This window comes from Octodon degus, unplaced genomic scaffold (genome assembly GCF_000260255.1).
Source record: "Octodon degus isolate 3935 unplaced genomic scaffold, OctDeg1.0 scaffold00107, whole genome shotgun sequence".
Classification (NCBI taxonomy): Eukaryota; Metazoa; Chordata; class Mammalia; order Rodentia; family Octodontidae; genus Octodon; species Octodon degus.
Window position 1 is genome coordinate 144,392 of NW_004524683.1, and position 10,051 is coordinate 154,442.

The following is a 10,051-nucleotide window of genomic DNA, read 5'->3' on the forward strand; positions in this document are numbered from 1 at the left end:
AACAGTAAATGCAAGTATTGACTTGCAACTCATGAGGCCTTAAATGTAGAGAATTAGAGTGCATCACAGCAGGTATGTCAGTATTTAGGAGTTAAAAGATGAGATCTTTATATTGTTGGGAAGAGTAAAAGTACTAATAATAGGCTTAAGATATAAATTGTATAACCATTAAAATAATAGTAAAAGTTTTAAGACAAGAAGGGTTGGCCAGATAGCTCAGTGGACTGAAGTGTCTGCTTGGGCAGAAGCAGGGATGGGGTGCTTTGCCGGCCCTGCCCTTGGAGCATGCTGAGCCAGGGACTCAGACTGAGTGTGGTGGCGCGCTGTAATCTCAGGGATTGGGAGGCTGAAAACAGGATGATCGCTGTACTAAATACATAAAAAATAAAGACTCCGAAGTGGAATAACCAAAATGAATGCAAAAGAAAACCTAGCAGGTAGGACCAATAGAATGCACATGGAGCTGGAGAGATAGCTCAGTAGAATAAGCGCTTGCCAGGGCCTCAATTCAATCCCGTTCTGCAAAAAATAAATAAAGCACACAATAAGACATTTTAAAACAAATACATCAGTAATTATATTACATAGGCTAAACGTTACAAGTATGAAGCAAAGATAAACTGAATATAAAAATTCAATTTGTTACTAATGTGAGGCATCTAAAACAGGGATAGATATGTTGGAAATAAAGAGACCGGTAAAATGGAGTCAGGTATAAATCTGGTAGCATCCTGTGTCTTGGACAAACTAATGCACCAAAAAACAGCACCACAGTACAAAAGGTACAGCAGTGTGGACCAAAGAAGAGCAGACATTTTAGAAAGGAATTTATCCAGATGGCTTTTAATGGAAGTAAGCATTCAACACCATTAGGATACTGTTTTACGTACCACCTGAAGGGCAAAAGATTAAAAAGCCCAAACAGGCCGGGGAGATAGCTCAGTAGAGTAAGTGCTTGCCTGGTAAGCACAAGGGCCTGAGTTCAATCCCCAGTTCTGCAAAAAATAAAAAGGCCTAACAGGTGATGAAGATGTGGGGAATTTAATTCAGATAATTGCTGGAAGGCATGAGAGGACATGTGCCTCCCCTAGGTCTGTCAATTCCACTAACTTGGTGTATGCCCATTACATGCTCCAAAAGTCATGTTTCTTGTGGCAGAATTTTTTTACAGTAGTTGCAGATAGGAGACAATTCAAGTGTGAATGAACAGAATGGGTAAACATAATATGCTTTACTTTAACAATGGAGCATTATGTTGCAGTCAAAAAAGTGAGCTATCACTATATGTAGCAACAGGAAAGAAACTCATGATATCAAGCAAGGAAGCCAGACCCAAAGGAATATGTATGTATATGTGATTGCCTTTGTGTGTACTTTTCAAGAACAAAAAATAAATAAATAAATAAAAGAATGGTGTGGGGAAAGGTGGAATGTTTTCTTGGGAGGGCATGAGAAATGCTTCTGAGGAAATGTCTACATTTAGATTATATGGGTGTATTCATATCAAACACACTGAACCAGGTGTGTAAAATTTGTGTACTTTTATATACATTGCCTTAAATACACAAGACAGTAGAGACAGCATATTTGAATGGTGTAAACAGCAGACTTGATCTTCTGGGTACTTCATTCTTTTCAAGCTTATGTTGAATGTTTGTGAATCTGTCCATACATAGGCCAGTCTGTAAGGCAATTAAGGTAGAGATCAATTAAAAATGGTAATTCAGCTTCTGCTACTGCAACCATTGAAGACCCGTAGCCATGGCTGCACGCTATCCCATGGCCGTGGGCCTCAACAAGAGCCACAAGGTGAAGAATGTGAGCAAACCAAACACACCAGCTTCATGCAGGACATGATCCCGGAGGTGTGCAGTTTCGTCCCCTATGAGTGGCTCGCCATGGAGCTGCTCCGGATCTTCCAGGACAAACGTACTTTTTTTTTTTTTTTGCGGAACCAGGGATTGAACTCAGGCCCTGCGCTTGCCTGGCAAGCGCTTATTCTACTGAGCCATCTCCCTGGCCCCCAACAAACGTACTTTTGTAGAAAGTTAAAAAAAAAAAAGAAATCAATCAGTTGATAAGTTTTGTGTGTTTTTTTTTTTTTTAATTTTTATTTATTTAGTGTGTGTGTGTGTGTGTGTGTGTGTGTGTGTGTGTGGCCAGCTCAGCCCACCAGGGGGCGGCCCTGGCTGGCATATGGTGCTGGGGGATTGAACCGTGGTCCCTTTGCTTTGCTAAGTTTGTTCTAAGTAGGTGCTTTAGACCACTGAGCCATCTCACCAGCCCCATCAGTTGATAAGTTTTGAAATTAAATAACTTTTAAATAATCCTCTGGTCAAAGAAATCATCGGTAGATATAAGCATAGAAGCTGATGTGACAGAACTAATGGCATTCTTAGAGGGAAATGTGTTCCTTTACATGCATATTGGTGGGTGCAGACTGAATGACTATCATAACTGTCTTAGGGTTGGTGCTGACCCAGGGTCTCAGACATTCATAGAGGCAGGGGATGTAGCAAGCGGACTAGGGAGGTCAGTAGTGTATGTTGGGGGGCTGCAGCAAAGGAGGGAGCCTGTGGCCACGTGGCAATAGCTGACTGCTACTTGAGCAGTGTGCAGGCCCAGGATGGCCAGCTCTCGCTGTTTGCTTATGAAGCAGAAACTGGATTTTGATATGAAATCTCCACTTTTAAAGTGCTGGCAATGCATTGATTAAAAAAAAAAAAAATACAGCATATGCCAAACCAAACTACACAGTCCTGTGGCTGCCATTTTGCGACCCTTTTTTTATTTCACACCTTTGGAGGTAGGAATGTGTTTTATAGCTGAAGATCCTAGCCAACAGACCCTGGAGCAGCCTCTTCCATTAGCATTTTACTTGCCCGAAGAAAGGAGTCTAGGCTGCTTCCTAATTGAATGTCTGTGTCTTATCAGAAGTTTGCAGGGTTTTTTAAAAAAACCTTTTTTGTAGTTAGTTATTCCAGCTAAATGAGACATATGCTCCCCGTGAGCCCCACCCCCTTGTTGTAACATTCTTAATGATGCATTCTGACTCTTTCACTGTGTTTTCTACACATTTGTCACCACTCCTGCTTTTGGATCTTCATGCTGGAAAATCTGAGGCTTACATGGAAGATTGATTTTTAATGCCCTTTGCATTGTTTTTCTGCTATAACATTTGCATGTAATTATGGCATTTTAAAAATAGGAGACCACGGAGTTTGAAAAAATAATCTTCTGAGTGGATGAGCAAATGGAAAGGCCAGCCTTAATTCTGTTAACATCCCAATTACATCGTGGTAACCCCTGTGAGGATTTCTGTCCCTTGTAATGTAGTACCTGGTTTTTGCTCCAGAAACGGGGACCCAAGCCTGGTTGACTCAACCCTTGCTCAATCATGGAAGTTGACTGGAGGGCTCCTGTTTTTCACTGGCCAGCAGAGGTCACTATTTTGAAGTTGTTAGAGGAACAATTGTGTGGTCCATAGCATCTCTTTTGTTTGTGGAAGATTTTATGCACAGTGCTATGGAAGAATTTTAAGTCCACACTTTTCTGTGTTTTCCAAGTGCTTTACAAATGATTTATTTGTGTATATTACTTTAAAAAGTGCCAGTGTTTTTAGATGAGATAATTGCTCATGGAGTGGTAACAGCTACTGTTCATTGAATACTATGTGGGACCCTATGTAGGGTTACACACTCTATATGTGTTATTGTGACAACTGTCTTCCAGAGATGATGTGAGGGCCGGGGAGATGGCTCAGTAGAATAAGCGCTTCCCTGGTAAGCGCAAGGTCCTGAATTCAATCCCCGGTTCTGCCAAAAAAAAAAAAAAAAGAGTTCTACCTGGGGCTGAGGAGACAGCTCATATCAGAATAAGCGCTTGCCTGGCAAGTGCGAGGGTCTGAGTTCAATCCCCGGTTCTGAAAACAAAACAAAAAAACAAAACAAAATATATGCAGAGATGATGTGAGTTTACTTTGGAAGAACCTGAGGCAGAGTTAGGGGAGATATACCCTATATAGGGAGAGCTACAGTCAAAGGAAGGCCCTCACTTTTTGGAGAGATTTTTTTTTCCCCTAAAAAGTACTTCAGCAGCTCAAAAACACAAACGGACTAGGGAGATAGCTCAGTAGAATAAGCTCAGGGCCTGAGTTCAATCCCTGGTTCCACAAAAAAAAAGTATGAGAGGAGTATGTATTTTTGTAAGCACAACTTCAGAGCTTGATGATCTTTCCCTTGCAAGGTTCAGCCCCCATCTGCTGGAAGAAGCTAGACTGCCTCTTGTTTTTCTTTGAGCCAGGGGAACTGTGGTGTTTGTCAGGCTTTGTTCCTTCTCCAGATGGAAACAAATATTAATGATACATTGTCTCCAGAAATGTTCTGAGCTTAAGCCTTATTAGTAAATAAAGTTTACTTAAAGATTTGTTACTTCAGTTTATAAGGCCAGCTGAAAATTTCCTAACTTTGAAAAGAAATAGTTTGTGGATGAAAAGATAAATCTGTTAGTAGATGTTTATGTATTCATGTTTTAAAATTAATCATCAGGATTTTCTGTAAAGCTGGAAAGATCTGAGAGGACTACTGTGTTTCTCACTGAATAATACATGGTCTGTTTGACCCTCTTCACTAAGAACAGTAAGAAAAGGCTTTGTATGGTATTCCATCTCTCATTTCAAGGTTTTTAAAATTGTTATTAATCATGACTTATTAGAATAGAAAACCAAATTGTTTATATTTTCTTAACTAGTAAGGTGAAGTTGACTTATTTTCGTCTGCAGCAAATATTTAGTAAGTTGTCACAGCGACAGTTAGTAGATCCAACAGCAACACTTCAACTCAGAGCAAATGGCTTTATAAACTATATACTTACACCTGGATTTTAATTAGCGGCCATGGGAACTGGTTCAAGGACACCAGCTTAGCACTCACGGACCCACTCATTCTTGGCCCTCTTGTGGGCACTGAGAACCAAACAGTGAATAAAGGAAATGAGCTTACCCTTCTGGGGCCAGGGAGATGGATCAGTGGAATAAGTGCTTCCCTGGCAAGCACAAGGGCCTGAGTTCAATCCCCGGTTCCGCAAAAAAAAAAAAAAAAAAGAGAGCTTACCCTTCTGGGGGATGGATGTAGATGACAAACCAGCAAAGGCCATGTGGCGAATGTGCTGAGGAACAAATGCAGAGAGGGTAGTGGAGTTTTACTTTAGGAGGATGGTTGGGAAGATCTCCCCTATAAGCCACAGTCAGAGGCCTGAGGAGGCTAAGGGAGAAATATGTGTGGTATGGGGGGGTTCAAGGGTTCTGGGAACAGACAAGCCTCAGGCAGGAGCTGGTGAGCTCCCAGGTAGTGAAGAGGAGGTGGTGTGATGGAGTGTGTGGGGGCGTGTGTGTGTGTGTGTGTGTGTGTGTGTGTGTGTGTGTGTCTGTGTGTGAGGTCAGAGGACTAGGCAGGGACCCTGGCAGGCAGCAGCTCTAGGAAAGACTTTGCTCTCCATCCCCATGAGCACAGCTATTGAAAAGTTCTGAGGAAAAGGAGAAGCTGGGCTAACTTTCCCTTTTAAAGGTTCAGTCTGGCTGTTCTGCGGAACACAGGCTGGGGGAAGAGATGATGGCTGACAGAAGTGAATGCAGGGAGCTATTTAGGATGGTGCTGCTGCCGTCCTGTGAGGATGGTGGCCAGGACCAGAACAAGGACAGGGAAAGAGAGGGAAACAGGCAGATTTGGCCTACAGTGAAGGAACAGTTAACAAATTGCTGGTGGAAGGGTTGTGGGGTGTGAGAGAGTCATTAGCACTGACTCTGAGGTATTTGCTCCAAGCAGCTGGTGGGACAGAATGTCACTTGCTGAGACAGGAGCAGATTTACAGGGGAAAGGGGCAGCAAGGTGGGTTAATCAGCGTTGTCAGCTCAGAGCTGAAAACCCATAGTGGCAGCCTGAGTAACACACAACTTTTTCCTCAAATAAGATGAATAGGCTGTCTACTGCTGCCATGGTGACATCCTGAGGTCATCAGGGACCCAGCCTCCTTTCCAGGTAAGGGGAAGAAAGAAGTCAGGGAGCATGGAAAGTCTCCCTTTAAGGAGACTTCCTGAAAGGCCATAGGCTTCTGCTTCCATCTCATTGGCTACTGCATAGTCACGTGGCCACATGTGGTTACTAGAGAGCTGGGGAAAGCAGAGTGAATAGCAGTGCAGTCTGCTAAGAGTCCACTTTGGGAAGACATGCACAGTAGTCTTCTCCGACACTGTGTAGCCCTATGTAGAGGTCGCTAGCATTCCATACCCTAAATCTGTTTCAACTACAAAGTCGAAGAATTGGACTGAGTGACTTTTGAGACAGGATCTTGCTATGTAATTCAGACTGGTCCAGTTGACTGTGTAGCCCACGCTGGCCTCAAACTTATAACAGTCCTGTCTCAGCCTCTCTAGTGCTGGATTACAGGCATGTGCCACTACATCTGGCACTAGACTGATTTTTTTTTTTTTGGCGAACCGGGGATCGAACTCAAGTCTTCATGCTTGCCAGGGAAGCGCTTATTCCACTGAGCCATCACCCCGGCCCCCTAACTTTTTTTTTTTTTGGTAGACTGATTTTTTTTTAAATTAATCAAGTTTATTGGCACATTTTAAGTATACATAATGAGCACATCCACTGTAGGGAATTTGTACCTGTGCACGATATAACTTGATTCCCCTCCCCCCATTCTTCTACCCTCTCTTCATCCCTTCTTTGATTTTTAAGTTCATTTCTAGCTGTAACATTACATGAGTCTTTGAGTTTGGCATACAGGAAGGTAAATATGGGTTTTATGAAATGATTATGCAAGATGTCTATGAAAGTCTTAGGGCTGGTGAGATGGCTCAGTGGTCTAAAGCCCCTACTTAGAACAAGCTTAGCAAAGCACAGGGACCGCGGTTCAATCCCCCAGCACCACATGCCAGCCAGCCCCGCCCCCTGGTGGACTGAGCTGGCCACACACACACACACACACACAAATAAAGTTTAAAAAAAAGTCTTAAAACTGTAATTAGAAGATTCATTCTAAAATTATGTATAATATTATTTTATTCTATTTTTCAGAATTCTTTCTGCGTGCAGGTACAGATTTTACTATGTGCCTGAAGAGAAACTTATGAACTATATAAAAATACTTGTGTGTATGTATAAACTTGGTATTTATTTTACAAGAAAAAATTTAATAAAAATATGAGTAATCTACAGTGATACCTTGGTTTATGAACTTAATCTGTTCTATGGTTTGGGGACAGATGGCTGCATTTGTGTTTATGTGGGGAAGATGGCCATGGTTGTGGCTGTATACAGATGCATTGTTTCAGCCTTATTTACCAACTTTTGGACCTGTTGAATCAGTTTAATATATAGTTTTAAATCCACAAACACCTCTAGTAAACATAAAGTCTTTGACTTCAAGGGTGAGCAGTTAGCCAGGTGTGATGCACACCTGTAATCCCAGCACTCTGGGAGGCTGAGGCAGGAGGATCACAAGTAGGAGCTCAGCCTGAGAAATTCAGTGATTTAGTGAAGACCTATTCAAAATAAATAAAAAACTGGTTGGTCTCTTAACAACAATGGAACCCCTATCTCTGACAAAACAAAACAAAAAAGGGGGATATAAATAAAGGACCATTTTGTAGTGAAATAGGATATATAGCTATCTTCTATTCAATGAGAAGAAAAGTTTGTACTAATATTGTTTAGACAAGATGTGTCTGCATCTTGTTCTCTGAATAACTTATGAAGACAATATGCAATGTATTAATTATTGTAATTGTCCTACTAACCTGTTTTGAAATTGTTTCATTGCTATTTTTTTCTCATTAAAATGAATAAAAAATTTAAAAAACTGGGCTGGTAAGATGGCTCAGTGGTCTAAAGCGCCTACTTAGAACAAGCTTAGCAAAGCAGAGGGACCGCAGTTCAATCCTCCAGCACCACATGCCAGCCGGCCCCGCCCCCTGGTGGGCTGAGCTGGCCACACACACACACACACACATAAATAAATAAAATTAAAAAAAAATTTTTTAAACTAGTTGGGGGTGTAGCTCAGTGTGAGAGCCTGGGGCCAATCTCCAGTATTGAAAAGGGGCAAGGGGTAGCTTATTGTTAGGCATACAGAAAATCCATAAATAGGTATGCAATATGGCAAAACATAAATGTTCTGACGGGGACGATGAGTACTAGGAAGGAATAATGATGGGCTGTGAGCTTCAGAGTTTGGTTGGGATGGGAGGCAGGATGTGTGGAGAAGGGGCCACTGGGACTTGGTCAGACTGGGGCCAGGGGGTTGTCAGCCAGGAAGGCACTGGAGGTGGAAGGAGAGGTGGTGCTTAGGGACAGACAGAGCCCTAATCTGCCACTTGTCGCCTCCCAAACTTTGGGCCAGCCACTTACCCTCTCTGAATCTCACTTTCTGCAACTAGAGAAAGAGGTGATGCTGCCTTCTGTAGGATTGTAGTCTGCACGGCATGTGTGTACAGTGGCGCGTGCAGCCCCGAATGTGAAAGCACCTGCCGCAGGGTACCGTGCATCTCAGAAATAACTGGTCCCTTCATCTGTGTGAGGAACTCAGATTGTCCCAAGCTGTTTAAACCTTACTGTGTTCATCTAGCAGCATTAGATGCTTTCTATATTTAGTCTGATTCTGTTTTCCTTATAAATTCAAATTTCTGTAGCAAAGCAGTAGAGTATGATGTGTGTGAAGACATCTTTGCTTCTGGAAAGCACTGTGAAGGCTGCAGAATGCTTGAGCTACTCAGGGGAGTTCAAACTCTCAAACTGCGCTTCTCCTATACACCCAGCCTTGTCTCCCTTACTCCCATCGCGTTGCCCACACCTCAAGCCTACTGCCCATGCGAAGCTGCCTTCAGCCCCTTCTTCCCATGCCCACCCTCCTGGCAACAAGTCCCAGCACCTCAGCCTTCTTTCTGGACTTCTGTGTATTGTACAAGGAGCCACTCTTGCTTCTCAGTCCATCTTTTTTTTTTTTTTTTTTTTTTTTTTTTTTTTTTTTTGTGGAACTGGGGATTGAACTCAGGCCCTTGTGTTTGCCAGGCAAGCACTTATTCTACTCAACTATCTCCCTAGCCCTTTTCAGTCCATCTTCCAGGCAGCTGGAAGACTTTCACAACAGAGTGGATTGAGTCCTCTAGCTTAAAAGCCTCTGTTGCCTTTGGGACCCAGCCAGTCCCCTCCCCAGTCTTAGCCAGCACCCTCCCAGCCCTCTCTCTGCATGACCTTTCTGGCTGTCCTGCCCTATCCACACAGTGTTTCTCCCTCAGCACCTTACCTTGTAGTTGTCCTGTGTTCATCTGGGTGATGAGTCGGGTGCTCTGCATCCACTGTGTGGAACTGGCTCTTGAGCACTGAGAAGACAGCCCAGCCCAGTAGGTCCATGGGAGTTGTCCAGGCAGTGTTGTGGATGAATTATGCAGACCACTCCAAAGCAGCTCTGAGCAGGACTTAATCAATTGTCTTTCCATGTTAACCTTTCAGTCTGTGCAATGCCTCTGTCCCTTGTCTGGAGATGGGCAGCAGACTCACAGTGAGTGAACCCCTATGAGTCACTGGTCCCCATGGAGGCCCTTAAGGGCAGGTGAAACTGTGAAGCCTCAAAGGATAAGGCAAGGTGGGACAGCTAAAGACACCTGACTCCAACCTCAACTAGATAAAGACTACAGCCTCAGGCATCTCACTCCTGGGTGGAGACTTACCTGGAGTTAACATAGCTCTCCTAAATTCACATAATGCTTTATTTGGAGAAGGCCTTCAGTAGTTTCCACCCTTCTTGAGTATCCCCCCTCTATTGTTCTGATAACTAAATAAATGTGGGTCTTAGCTCCAGAGAATCTTGAATTCTGTGAGAGGTTTTGATCTTCTTGGAGCCCTGAAATCATACCATTTCTCTTAGTCTTTGCTGTCCACTTGTTTGGGAGACTGTGGACCCGATCTCTCTGCAACAACTAAGGGATAAATTAACCCAGTGCATGAGAATGGACAGTGTGCTAGATGACACTTTTTTTTTTTTTTTT

At 43.0% G+C, this 10,051-nt stretch overlaps 1 long non-coding RNA gene across 1 annotated transcript; it reads right to left on the reverse strand.

Moving 5' to 3' along the window:
• Positions 1-1,402: 1,402 nt before the first annotated feature.
• On the reverse strand, positions 1,403-9,533 carry LOC111818908. Its single transcript, XR_002822776.1, has 3 exons — positions 9,310-9,533; positions 5,112-5,166; positions 1,403-1,682 (listed from the first exon to the last, which is right to left on the reverse strand). It is a non-coding gene; the product is annotated as an uncharacterized LOC111818908 (long non-coding RNA).
• Between the last annotated feature and the right edge of the window lie 518 nt (positions 9,534-10,051).